This window comes from Pteropus medius, unplaced genomic scaffold (assembly GCF_902729225.1).
Source record: "Pteropus medius unplaced genomic scaffold, Ma_sr-lr_union100, whole genome shotgun sequence".
Lineage (NCBI taxonomy): Eukaryota > Metazoa > Chordata > Mammalia > Chiroptera > Pteropodidae > Pteropus > Pteropus medius.
The window spans coordinates 5,455,044-5,469,262 of record NW_024344436.1 but is presented as its reverse complement, the minus strand read 5'-3'; the positions used below and the strand labels follow the sequence as shown (position 1 = coordinate 5,469,262).

Genomic DNA, 14,219 nt, shown 5'->3' with positions numbered 1-14,219 from the left:
AGGGGCTATACCTCCAACCATCTCCCCATCCCACAGATCTACACTTGGCTGGCAGCCTGGGCACAGGGAGCATGCCCTGGCGTTTTTGCCTGGCTATCTGAGAGCTAGGTAGGGCCAGTGGCTGGTTGCAACACACTGCTTCCCTCGTCACACTTCTGCTTCCAAAAAGTGCCCCCATACATTTGTGCTGCATCAAAGTCCATGGAGAGTCAGCCTTCTTGGCATCTTCTTTTGCCGACCGTCCTCCACGATATGTGTCCTATGATTAACTGGATGTTCAGTCCTTCCAGGGGAAAAGGCTGTGGCTACTAGCTCGTAAGAGTCTCCACAAGGCTCACTCAGTAAAGGCCTCAGCCCATACCAGGAGCCCATGAAGCTAAATGGCTAGCTGGATGGACCAGACTAGCGAAGGTACCGTAAGAACTCAAAATCCAGCAGACTGTGGAAGTAATCCTGGGGCCTGTGCCCAGAAGGCATTTGTCCAGCTCCCTGGTCTGCTTCCAGGCTTGGAGTGGCACATCAATTGCTATCAAATTCATCACCACATCCTCAGCTTCTAACACAGGCCTGGTGAATGGTAGCTCAGTAATATTTGTTCAGTGACAAATTAGATGCATGGACAATGAACTGAGCATCAGCAATTGCTGATACAGACAAGGGGCTGTTGCTAAGGAGTTTCTTAATCAAGGATGTTCTATCTCTGTCACTCAAGGAGAGGTAGCATGGACACTCTGAGAGTTAACAGCTCTAGAACTGCATGGTGGCGCATGCAGGCAGGGTATAGGGTGAGCAGTGGCTGCTTAAGAGCTGAAAGTCTTGCCAGGGCTCTCATCTAAGTGTGGAAAATCAAATGCTGGTACTCAAAAGGCAATGGCCACTATGAGACCAAGGCAGCACCAAGCTCCCCTTACCTTCTTCTGGAGAGCCACACCCTTACAATCAAATCAAGCATGAGCTTCCATAAGACAAGGAGAAATACACTCCCCTTTTTATTGGTCATTACATGGTGGTCAGGGAAACAGCTGTGCAAGACCACTAGCAAGCAGGTGAGCCAAATGCAAACACTCTATTTTTTCTCAGGGAGCAAGCAGAAATCTAGGAAAGCTTGAAAATCATACCACATGTTTTTTCATCTCCAGTATTCACTGAATTCTAAAACAACAAAGGCTACCACAAGAGGCCCCTGCCTTGCTGGCAGCTCCAGCCTGGTCTCCAAGCCCCTCAGTCACTTCCAAGTCCATACCCAAGAGCCAGAGTTCTATAGTGACAGGTCAAGTTCAGCCAAGCAGTGGCTGACTGCCTTCCTGGGGTACTGCAGTGTGCTCAAAGGTGTCATAAACACAGGAAATTCAGCCCTCATCCACTCTGAGCTTTCATTCCAAGTGTTCACAGGACAAGCCTCAACACAGCTCAGCACCCTACATAGCTCTGAAGGAACCAGACCCAGCAGTGGAGTGCTCTCACAGAGGCCTGAGGAAAGAGCCTTCAAGTTATTCTTCTCCCATAGCACGGACAGGGCAGACCCTGATCACTGCTACCTTAATCTTTCAGAAAAAAAACTCCAGAAAACTATACAGAGTGGTCTAAAAGAAGGCAGGTCCTAAGAACATAGGTGAGGACTAGAAGTGCTCCAACTGGTGCTTTCTTGCCTGTGCACTCAGGCCCATGCTGGCATGCCCAAGCTCTTCCTGGGCCTGGTGGCTCCATGTGTGATAAGCCATAGAGTTCCACATGCTGCCACTGAGAATGTGCCACACTTTCCCATAGGCTGGGGGTCTGGGAGGGACACAGTTGGGAAAGGTGGGTTTCTTGCCCATCTAGCCATAAGGACAGCCTCAAGAAACAAGAAAGGACAACTGGGGCTGTCCTTCGGGACAGCGTTGCTCCAAAGGCTGTGAGGAATGGCGAGACCATGGCACCTAGTGCTAAGACTGAGGCTTGGAGTCCTGCCAGATACCAGAGGACAGTGACCAATTAGCACCACTAAGAACACCGTGGAATTCAGCAAAGCAGATATCTCCAAGTATAATGAGCACAGTGGTGGGGGACCCTTGACCCCATCAGCACTGCCGTCTCCACTTGAGGCCTCCCGGGCCAGCTGCAGCAGGCCAGCCCACGGAGGAGCTAGCCAGTTGTACCATCCAGGAGAGCCAGAGCCATGCTGAGGTATACGCTATGGAGCTCTGCCTTTCCGTGGCCAGACCCTCTCCTTCCCAGCCCATGACATACTCTTGAGCATCTAACATGGCTCTCAAACCCTGCAGGAAGCCCAGAACACTCTCTAAATCTCATGTGGCCCTCTGAGGTAAACAATTCTGAAATCCTCATTTTACCATGAGGGGAAAAGTGAAGCACACAGAGAGGTTAAGAAAAGTTGCCCGAGGCCACACAGCTGCCTGGTAGAGCCCAGGTATCTGGCTCCAGAGCCCAAGGCATTAAAACCTGTGGTGTGCTGCCCCTCCAGGTGAAGCTAGGAGTGGGTATGCCTGGAGCTGCTGTGTCAGGATCACACTGCCTGGAGGGAACTGATGCAAAGCCCACAGATGAAAAGCATATAAGGAATCAAGAGGCAGAATGAGAGAGCGTGCACACACATGCACTGGGTCCTGATAACCTGGTTTGGGCCCCTGGACTTGCTATGCTAAGCATCGTCGTGGACACCTCAGTCCCATGAAACCATGTGCTTCCCTTCCCTTGAACTTGGGCTAGCCCTGTGACCCGTTTTAACAGACCCGTTTTGACAGAAGCAATACTGTTCCAATTCCAGGTTTAAGCCTAAAGAAGGTCCAGCAGTTCAACATTGGCCCTCTGGAGAAAGCCAGTTGCCATATAAAAAGTTCAACTATCCTGACACCACCATGCTGAGAGGAGGTCCAAGCTGGCCACATGGAGAAGATCAAAGAACCCAGATAACAGTGAGAATCAAGGACCCAACACACAACCCAAGGCGGACTGTTCTAGCCCCAAGCTGCTTGAGCCCTTCCAGCAGATTTCAGTGGAGCTGAAATGAGCTATCCCTGCTGAGCCCTGCCAAGTTGAAGAATTACAAACAAACAATAAAATGGTTATTGTTTTTAGCCAGCAAGTGTTGGGGTAATTTGTTAAACAAGAGATAACCCAAAACGCCAATTCATTCACTTTTCTGTTTAAGCCAACCTGAGCTGGGCATTTGTCAATTTAACCAAAAAAAGTTCTAGGTGACTCAGCATTAGTCTTGAGTAAAACATCAGGAAGGACCATCTACCTAGCCCTGGTTCCTTAAGTCTGTGAGACAATGTATTATATGTCCCCTCAAGAAGCACATCAAAATCACTTACCTGCAAGTCAGAGGCCAGCCTGACTCCCCAAGAACACATACAGCTGAGTCGGGCTGGGAGGAAGGGCTTAGTTAGCTGCACAAGTACCAAGTACAACCCAAGTCCTTGCCACTACATCCACTCACAGCATCAACAAGACATTTTCTCAATCATCCACCTTTGTGGATATCTACTGTGAGCCTGATATTGGGCTAATGAGAAAATAAAGATAGAAAGCTCAGTCCTGCCCTCAGGAAGCTCCAGAATGCAGACAGTAATATGAACCTCAATGGCACAAGGACAACTGTCTACACAGGTAAAAAGCCACCTAACTCAGCCTGGGGTGGGGCTTTCTGCAGAGGAGGATGAGTCAGCCAGAAGGATGGGGGAGGAAAATTTCAGGTAGAAGGGACAGGGCATAGACTCAAGAATGAGCCTGGCATGCAGCTGTAGAGTAGAGCTCAGGTCACAAATGAGAGAGAGGAGGCTGGACAGACAGGAAGGCTAGGCTAGGGCAAGGGACAAGAAACCATTAAGTGCAGCTCTTTCTCTACAGCTACCTCCAAAGCAGAGGAATGCCAAGGTCAGATTTGCATTTTGGTTCCACACAGCTATGTGGAACACGAGCTTTAGCTGTTAAGGCTGGAAGGGAATTTTTAAGCTGAAGTGAGTCTCCAGGCTCCAGGGGAAGGCAGAGATGAGGACTGGGAACAGGCCTGGGTTTTAGCATTAAATGCCCCTGGGCTGTTGAATCCTCAGCCCTGCTACGCAGCCTTGAGTAAAGTATTAATCTCTCTGAACACCAATTTCCTTATTTGCAAAATTCACCCTGAGGAGCACCTTATGAGACAGATTAAGATACTGTGTCACATTGCTTCTAAAATGCATGCATTTCACATGTGAACATTTCTGAGATCAGGAAACACCTTGGTGGAAGATGTGACTGGTGTATAACTGCCACAATGTAACTTTCCTAGTGATGTACCATCGATTAGATGAAATATAGTAGAGGACCTACACAAAGCCACCGGCATGGTGGCTGGCTCCTTACCTTCTTACAGCACTATACCTTTCAGTCCCAAGGAAAACAGTGGCCCACATCCCCTCAGCAGGAACAGAACTCTTTTTCTAAAGGGATCTTTGAGGTAGAGCTAAGGAAAAGGATCTTATGGCTTGACCAATTAGAGAACTTTTCCTGTGGCATAGCATAATACGAAGATGAAGATGAGCTCCCAACTCCCTTCCGCGTTTGACCTTTCTTTGTACAAAGACAGAGACAAAAGATAAACTAACACACTCCCTGTCCCCTAGAGCTGCCAGGCAGTCTCATATCCACTGAATGACCGTGGCCAGCGCACTCTCCCTGCACACCCATGACAGCCCATTTCCCTTGGGGCTCTGTCTCCAGGTCACCCCTCCCAGATACCCTCCTGGACCCCACCTTAGTCCACACATAGTACCCCACTGTGACTCTCTCCACAGAGCCATTACACTTGGCCACTGTCTTCTGTATGGGGGTTGCCAATCTGATGACTACAGTATAAATGCTCTCCATCTAGCAGGAAAAAAGAGAAAGTTATGGAAGCTGGGTTTTGATGGCGTGTGGTCAGATGTAATCCTGCCTCACATCAGGGGAAAGATTCCCGGAGGAGGCCCAAATGTGGAAGTTAAACTCTGAGTAGAGAGCACTGGCTAGAGAGAAGAAGAGAGAGGGCAAACAAGAGTAGCCGGCCATCTCAATGACCTGAGGACCTTTGGTTTGAGCTCTTATCTCTGAACCTTTATACTCGATAGCTCTCTGGGCAGATCGGACTGGAACGTCTGTGAACAAGTCCCGCTGGAATGGAAGCCTACACATTAATAGTGAAAAATCCATAAAAGAAATTAAAAAAACAATTCCACTTAAAATAGAATCAAAAAGAAAAATTACTCAGAAAAGACATCCTGTGTTCATGAAATTGAAGACTTAACATAGTTAAGATGTTAGTAATACCCAAAGCTCTACAGATTTAATATAATCCCTATCAAAACTGCAATAATACTGATTGAAGAAATTGAAAAACCCATCCTAAAATTCATATAGAATCTCAAGGGACCCCAGAGAGCCAAAAGAATCTTGAAAAAGAACAAAACTGGAGGTTTCACACTTCCTGATTTCAAAACTTCCTATACAGCTACAGTAATCAGTGTGTTCCTAACGTGAAGACAGACATACAGACCAATTCAGTAGAATACAGAGCCCAGAAATAAATCCTTGCATATGTGGTCAAATGATTTTCACAAAGGTAACAAGACCATCAAGATAGTTACTTCAACAAATGGTGCTGGGAAAACAATATCCACATGCAGAGGAATAAAGCTGGACCCTTACCTAACACCATATATAAAAATTAACTCAAAATGGATCAATGTAAAACCTAACACTATAAAACTTGAAGAAAACACAGCAAAAAAGTTTCACAGCATTGGATTTTGCAAAGATTCCTTAGATATGATACCAAAGGCAGAGGCATTAAGAGAAAAAATGGACGAACTAGACTTCCTAAAAATTAAGAACTTCTGTCCTTCAAAGGACACTGAAACAGAATAAAAAGGCAATCCAAAGAATGGGAGAAAATATTAGCAGATCACATATCTGATAAGGGATTAACGTCCAGAATATACAAAAAACTCCTGAAACTCAATGACAAAAAAAAAAATTCAATTTAAAAAATGTGCAAAGGACTTGAACAGACATTTCTCCAAAGAAAATACACAAATGTCCAACAAGCATATGAAAATATGTTCAAAATCATTAACTATCAAGGAAATGCAAGTCGAAACCAGACTGAGATATCACCTCACACCCATTAGGATAGGTACAATCAAAATAAATAAATAATAAGTACTGGTGGGATGCACAGAAATTGGAACACTAGTCTACTGCTAGAGGTACATAAAATAGCACAGCCACTATGGAAAACAGTGGTTCCTCAAAAAGTCAAAACTAGAATTACCTATGATCTAGCAATTCTACTTCTGTGTATGTATCTAAAAGAATTGAAAGGAGGGTCTCAAAAAGATACTTGTACACCCATGTTCATAGCAGCATTACTCAGAATAACTAAGGGGTAGGAGCAACCCAAGTGTCCATTCATGGATAAATGAATAAGAAAGTTGTGTTATAGCCATACGATGAAATATTATTCAGCCTTAAAAAGTAAAATAAATTCTGACATATGCCCTAATATGGATGATTCTTAAAGACATCATGCTAATTGACATAAGGCAGTCACAAAAGCACAAATACGGTATGATTCCACTTATATGAGGTCTCTATAGTCAAATTCATAGAGACAAAGTAGAATGGTAGTTGCCAGGGACTGGGGGATGAGTGATCTGGGGAGTTGTTACTGTTGTTAATGGTTTGAGAAAGCCCATGGCAGAGGCCTGAAATTCAAATATACCTTCACAGTGTCACTAACATCCCAGTCTTTGAAAGGTAGGCTCATCTCCTGAGGTAGGGACACAGATGTCGTCAACCACCTCACAGAGCCATCTGCTGCTATTATCTCTACTGCTTTCAACCACAAAAACTTCTCCAGTCTTAAGTAAGGAAGACCACAATGACATCTAATAGGTTAGATGTCTTGAGAGGTTCAAAACATAACACAGGAAATTGTAGCAATCATGCAACTGTTTTTCCCTCCACAAACTAAAGTAGAACAAAGTGAGGGTATATTATTTATAGACCTTAATCACTTCTCCTGCAGCATTTGCCAACATACAATCAAGAAAGTTTGGTAACAGTCTCTGTTTCTTCATACTTTTTTGCCTCTAATTTTGCAGAACAGAGACATTCCGTAGACATTATCTGCAAAAATGGATTTCTAAAAATATAATCATCTGTTCCAACCAGTTCCATTAGAAAATTAAGAGCAATTAAGAACAACATTCTCATGGGGTGGAGTGTGGGGGGAATCTTAACAATAACCACAGTTAAGAAAATAATACCATAGTTAATACTATGTTGCATATTGCAAGTTCCTTAGAGAGTAAATCTTAAACATTCTCATCACTAGAAAAAAAAATTCTGTAACTATGTTTGGTGACAGATGTTAACTAGACATTGTGGTGATTACTTCGCAATATATACAAATATTGAATCATTGTGTTATACATCTGAAACTAACATAACTATTATTATATGTCAATTACACCTCAATTTAAAATTTAAAAAAAAACCTACAATATTAAATGGAAAATGCACAGCAACATCTTAACTATTCCGGTTACATGTGCAATCCAAGGTCTGAAAGGAGGCTACAAAATAAAAACACTGGATTTGCTATGGTATCAGATATTGGGCTAGAGGCTTAAAAAATTCAGATACTTTTTTTTATGTATCATTTACGCTAAATAACACATCTTTTTAAAAAGCCCCAAGTCACCCAGTTATTTTTTTTCCAAATGCTCTGAAAGAGAAGTTTTAACAATGTGTTTTCCTTTTAGCATTTTCTAATTTGTCCTAAATTGAATAGGTATTACTATTCAAATAGTAAAAATAATTTTAATTTTACAAATTAAAAATATCAAATCACAAAATACTTAATTATCCATATCCACACATACACCATAAGAAGTATCCTAGTATAATTATATACGGCAATTATCACCAGCCAAAACTAAAGGTATTTGTTCTTTTCCTTAATAATAGCTCTAAATGGAGTGCTAGTGTTTTCAAAAGAGAAAAGGCAGAGAGGCTTCTCATCAAATAGGTGCTTGGAGAAGGCCCTGTGTAGTGGCCTCACTTGGCCCACCTGTCTAATAGAATCCAGGCTCTTTTTCTATCTGCTCCTTTCTGATCACAGTGGACAGCAACTCTGCCCTTTGCATGGGAGTCACCCTTCAGCCCTCTTTTATCTCACATCTCACATTGTACCCTGGCAACTCTACCTTCGCAATATATCTGTAATTCAAACTTTCTGGGGAGGCACAATGTTCCGCATTTTGAATGGGCAATAGGTTACAGAGTGTATTTGCCAAAATTCATCATATTGTACACTTTAAGTGTGTGCATTTTCTATGCAAGTTATACTTAAAAAGTAATGTATGTGTGTACTACACACATACATATACATACACACACACGCACACACTCAGAATCCAACCATTTCTCACCAGCACTATCACCTTCATCACCACCCTGGTCCAAACCATGGTCATTTCTTGCCTAGATCATTGTGACAGCCTTTTAATGGGTCTCCCTTGCCCCCAACATCCAGCCTAGTTCCCAGGCAGAGCCAAAAAGCTCTCTAAGACCCAAGTCAGACCACGTTACTCCTCTGCTCCCATTGCAATGAGAATCAAAGACTCCTAACAATCTATCAGGTCCTCCCAGTCAGTACACTGTTCGCTCTCTGGCCTCACCATTTGGTGCTCTTGCCCTTGTGTTGCTCCAGTCTCTCTCCTATCATAAGACATCCTTGCTATTCCTCAAATCTGCCAGACAAGTCCTGGCTGTTCTCTCTGCCTGGAATGTTCTTCCCTCAGGTAGCTGCCCTCCTCGCCTCCATCAGGTCTGCTATGGGTGGATGCCATGAGTACCCTGTCCAGGTCCCCTCCCTCCAGGAATGACGCACAATCCCCCAGCTGTGGGAGCTCCCAGCTGAATCCTTCTCCAGGTGGGACCTGCCCTCAGGGGAAGAACTGTTTCAACCAAGGTCAGGCCCCCTTCCCAGGACAGCCTGCGCCTAATTACTGTGGACATGGCATAATAAAGGCCTGGGCCCCTCACCCCAATTCGAGACAGCTCTGAAGGGCTATCTCATTTCCAGAGACCCCCATAGGCAACTGCTCATGTTTATGATGTCTGCTGTCTGTCTCCCCAGTAAACTCCCCTCCTATGTCTCCTTTTCTGCTTATACAGGACCCCTAGCGGATATCCCTCCCAGCTTCACTGCCTAGAATACATCACATATTGCTTGCTCCTCAACAGATCCCAGCAAGCTGCTGACTCCCAGGACACAACTGGCACTCATTACTGGTTGAATGGATAAATTTATTGAGTGCCTCTAGGCGTGGGACCCTTCTGCTGGAACACACAGCAGTCCAGGAGCCTGTTCCTACAAAGGTCTATTTCTGTCCCTCAAATGAGGCTTGCTTTCTCTTCCGTCTGTCCCTCACCATAGGCAGCTTCTCTATGACTTGGCCTGTCCTAGGCTAGTTAATGCATCAAGGCAGGTATTGCTTTAAGAGCAATAAGTTTTGACCTAAAAGGTTTCTTTTTTCCAGGGGTGTTCTAAACCATTTGCTATCTGTTTTATTTCATCTACTCCCATTCCTAAAATGGAAAGCTCTACGACACAATTATATAAATAAGCTCCTTGGGTAAGCTCTTGGGCAGAATGCTTCCCCTCATCATTGGAATCCCCAGCGGATTCCACTAGAAAGTCTCATCTATGAGAAAAGCTAGCCAGGATGAATAGGAAGTTTGCTGAAGCAAATCAACTCTACCAGCCAAGAGTAGCAGACACTGTGGGCTGCCGATCCACCAGCCACCTTCTATCAACCTTCCTCCAACATTCAATGCTCATTTGACATTTACTAAGTGCCTACTGCAGTGTACGTCAAAGGCTTTGGGAATAGAGCATGAGCAAAGACAGACCCTCTGTCCTTTGAGAGCTTAATTTCAGTGGGGAGGTCTCTAGCAGAACCCCCATTTTAGTCAAGTATCTACCCCTCCCCCGTGTAAGCCAGCAGGCAACGGTAACAAGTCCTGACATGGGTCAGCTTTAGGCTGCAGTAATTTAGCAGCTTCAGGAGCCACATCCTTCCATCTTTCCCTCCTGTCATCCTCAGTGTGAGCTTCATTCTCATGGCCACAGGCTGGCTGCCATATGCAGATCTAGTGAAGTCTAGCAGAAGAGAAAACGGTCTCTCATGCATCCCTTCTTACCCAATTCCCTAGAAGTCCCCAGCAGACATCCCCTCCCGGTTTTATTGGCTAGAATGGCATCAAATGGCTGTTCCCCAACAAATCCCTGGCACTCACTCAGATATCAGCTTAGGGCTGGGTTATCAAGACGACCCTTGCAGCTTGGCCTGCAAAAGAGGGTAGACATGGGGAGGGGGAAAAAGGGATTCTGCTAGAAAGGAATAGGAAGCAGGCAACCCACAGTATCTGTGATTCTCCCTTTCTGTTGTTTAATAATGTGGACATTGCCAATGGTCCCACTCACCTCTCTAGGTATTGATGCTTGCTCATCTTGGCACGATGATAAAATGTGCTTGCATCAATTTTTGGTCACCGAAAGTAAGTCCTTGAAGGATATAGCCTAGCAATCTCTGGGGAAAAGGAGGGGTCAAGGCAGACAGAGACCCTTCTTCCTGGTCACCAAAAGGACCCAAGATCAGTGCAATGGCAGCAGATCTCCTTAGTGGTCAAAGTCAGATGCTGCCCAGCAGTAAACTACGATTCTGCTCACAAAGTGAAAACATCTTTTCAAGCACTTCTTAGATAAAAACAAATGTTTAAGAAACTCTCATTTCCTAGCCCTCATCTTTACTTTGTCTAGCATACTAAAGAAACTCAGAGAGTGACCCAAATCTACACACAGTAACCCATCTCTGCCCTGTTTTCAGTGCCTACCCCGCTCCTTCTTACCTCCCCACCACTGACCTCCCTGTCTCCCTCATCATCTCTCACCAAGACCCAGGGAACTACCTCTTAACTCCCCAGGGGCCTTCTGGAGACACAGGTTGGATGTTATATCCAGCCTCCTCAGAAACCTCAATGTGACCCTCCCCCAAACTCCTAAAAGGAAGTTGAAGCTTCTAACAAGGTGCTCAGCCTCAGTCTCCCATTCCCATTCTCCCCCTTAACCTGCTCAGTCATGCCCCAAAATGCTCTGTTTTCTCTTAAATGCTCTCAGTCCTCCCTGGGCCTTTGCTCCTGATGCTCCTACAGTAGTTGGGCCTTTTCCACCATCACAATCCTCCTGTGGTCAAGGCTCAACCCAAGGGCACACCACAAACCAGACCCTCAACCTTGGGGCCACAGGAGCTCACTCACATAGCGCTGGTTTCCCTCTGCCCTGCATTCTAAAATGTGGTCTGTAGGTCCCTCTCTCCTACCTACTGCACAGCACTCCATACACAGGGATAGCCTTATGTACCTTTGATCCCTACAGAGCTTCTCTCTAAAAGCGTTCAATGTTTGGTGCATATATCAGTGAATAATCCACATGTGTATTATCCAAGGCAAAAATTCCACCCAGTTTTCTTCTGAATCCTCTTCAGATGTACCTTGGTTATTTTCTTAAAATGACCTACTGTCTTCAGGCATAAGTCAGTGAGAGATAGTGTGAAGAGCTCACATTTCCTGAGCCTTCACAGGTAGCAGGTCAGGCAGGTGTTGTTGGCTTCATTTGACAGATTAAGAAAAGAGACAAAAAGAAACTTCCATGACACATATTTGGTAAAGCAGGAGAGCACGGAGACTCAAGAACAGGACTGACTCCAAAATAAAATGCAAAACTCTTGTTCCTCCAAGAAGCTTACAATCTAGTTAGAATGATGAGACAAATACATGAAAAGACAAATAACAATAAAGTTGTTCTTAACTACAGCCGGATTTCTCAACCTCGGCACTACTGACATTTTGGACTAGATGACTCTTTGTTGTGGGAGAATGTCCTATGTGCCGTAGGGTGTCCAACAGCAGTCCTGTCTTCTCCACACTAGATACCAATAGTTCCCACACCCCTCAGTTATAAAAATCAAAAATGTCTCCAGACATTGGCCTGTTTGAGAATGCCTGATCTAGAGCCAACTGCAAAGTTTACCTTAACAACCACTGCGATCATAAAATGTCACCATTAGGATCCCTCCCAGCCTATTCTCAGAGACAAGTCCGCAGTGCTCCTCCAGCAGCTGTGCAGGGCTTTTCCACACCCAGTCCTGACTTCATTATTGCACCATCCAGCTTACATTTTCCCTTCAATTAGACTTATTTTTATCCAGAGGTAGTATATGTCTCAGTAGGATATCTTAAAATCCTTTCTGGAATGAGACAGGTTAGGGGGAAAAAGTAATGCAATCACAGGACAGGAGAGAAAACACACATCATAAAGCAATGTGATTAATTGCCAAATTATCCCAGTATTAAAAATTTGCCAAACACCTTTTCAACACTGCCGTCGAAATGTGAGCCAGAAGCCAAAGACAGATGAGAGTTCTTTCAGTCCTGTTTCTCCTGGTTAGAATGGGCTTCACTGAAGAGCTGAGGATGAACACTGTCTGCCCAGGCATGAGAATCCCAGAAAAAACACTTAGGAACAAAGGCCTGGGGGCTAAAAGAACCATGAATCTCAATGAAATTTTCTAAAGATACAAATACAAACTACATTTTTCTACAACCAAAAATCCTATCCCTTTCACTTTCTGACCAATATATGGTCATAATCTAACTCAGAAATGAAACTTATTTTGGCCAAGCCTAAAATAAAATTAAATATATAAGGAATGCTATATCTAAGAACACAGAGTAAAACACATGTGTGAACAGTGCCTGGCACATAACTTCTACGTAAATTATAAATATTATTAGCTTTTACTATATACATTATTTTAAGACAATCTTTTATATCTGGGTACAAGGTGAAATGATAGAGGTGAATCTTTATATTTATTCAACTTTGCCAAGGCCCAAGAGTCACAAGCCCAAGAATTTACAGCTAATAAATAATGGCATCTTGATCCCAGTCTGATCCCATGCTCAAGGCTCGTTTCACTATGCTAGGACAATGTCAAGATTTATTAACTTACTGATCACCATAGAGCAGTGATTTTCAATTGGGGGTAATTCTGGCAACCAGGGGACATTGGCAATGTCTGGAGACATTTTTAGTTGTCACAACTGTGTGTGTAGGGCGGGGAGTGGTAGAGGGCTACTAATATCTGATGGATAGAGGCTGGGGAGGCTAACATCCCACCACACACAGGATGGTCTCCATAACAATTATATGGCCCAAAATATCAACAGTGCTGAAGCTGAGAAACCTTATCTTAGGGGAAAGGTCTTATCACTATTATAGGCCAGGATAATAAAGACTGAAAGTATGCCTACACCCCAACATATACTTCTCTTTGCCTTAAACCTGTCCTATTCTAGCTGCCCTTTCCCACACCATGGGGAAATTGCTGGTCTCTCTGCTCCTTCCCTCTCTGGATTCTCAGATACCAGAAAAAGTTTGTTCAAGCCACATAACAAATCAGGAGACATGAATACAGAGTCAGGAAGCCAGAAAGTACATTGATGCACTCCCCAAAGCACCATGATCTTTTTGGGTTTCAATCCAAAGTAAGCAGGATTCTACTGGCTACTACCCACCAATCTAGCCTATGGCTAAGCATCTTCCACCCCTAGCAGCTCTCACTATTCACCAGTTTTTCAAGGACAGCTCAGCAGTGATCCAGACCAATTTCATGTCCTTCAGGTTAGTGGTAATTTACCCTGACAGTTCTTCTGAACATTTGAGGTTTTCAGATTTTTTTAAAAAAGGAAATTTAACAGAGAAGAAGTTTAAAAGAAGTTAAATTCAGCTGAAGTATCAATTCTTATTATTATTATCTCTTAGATTTCTAAAGCACTTGATAGTCTTGAGAGCACTTTTGTGTCTACCTTCCCAACTAAACATCACAATTGTACTGTGAAGAAGGCAGAGCAGATCTCATCACGTTCCATCCTAGAACTGTGGAGAGGCCGCAGCAACAAGAGGCTAGGGCCTACTGCTCTGTCCACTCTGCCACGCTGGGACATTTGGCTGCTGGCCTGGTTGTAGACTCTCGCTTGTTTTGTACTTAGATAAATTGCTTAAGTCTCTTATCCTTAACACAGAACAAAACTTCAGTCCTACAAAGGAACTTATCACAAAGTTAGAA

The 14,219-nt window shown here is 44.1% G+C and overlaps 1 protein-coding gene across 3 annotated transcripts in view; it reads right to left on the bottom strand.

The window, feature by feature from the left end:
* HIRA (histone cell cycle regulator) overlaps positions 1-14,219 on the bottom strand; it is a 79,964-nt gene that overhangs the window by 63,793 nt on the left and 1,952 nt on the right. The window lies entirely within an intron of this gene.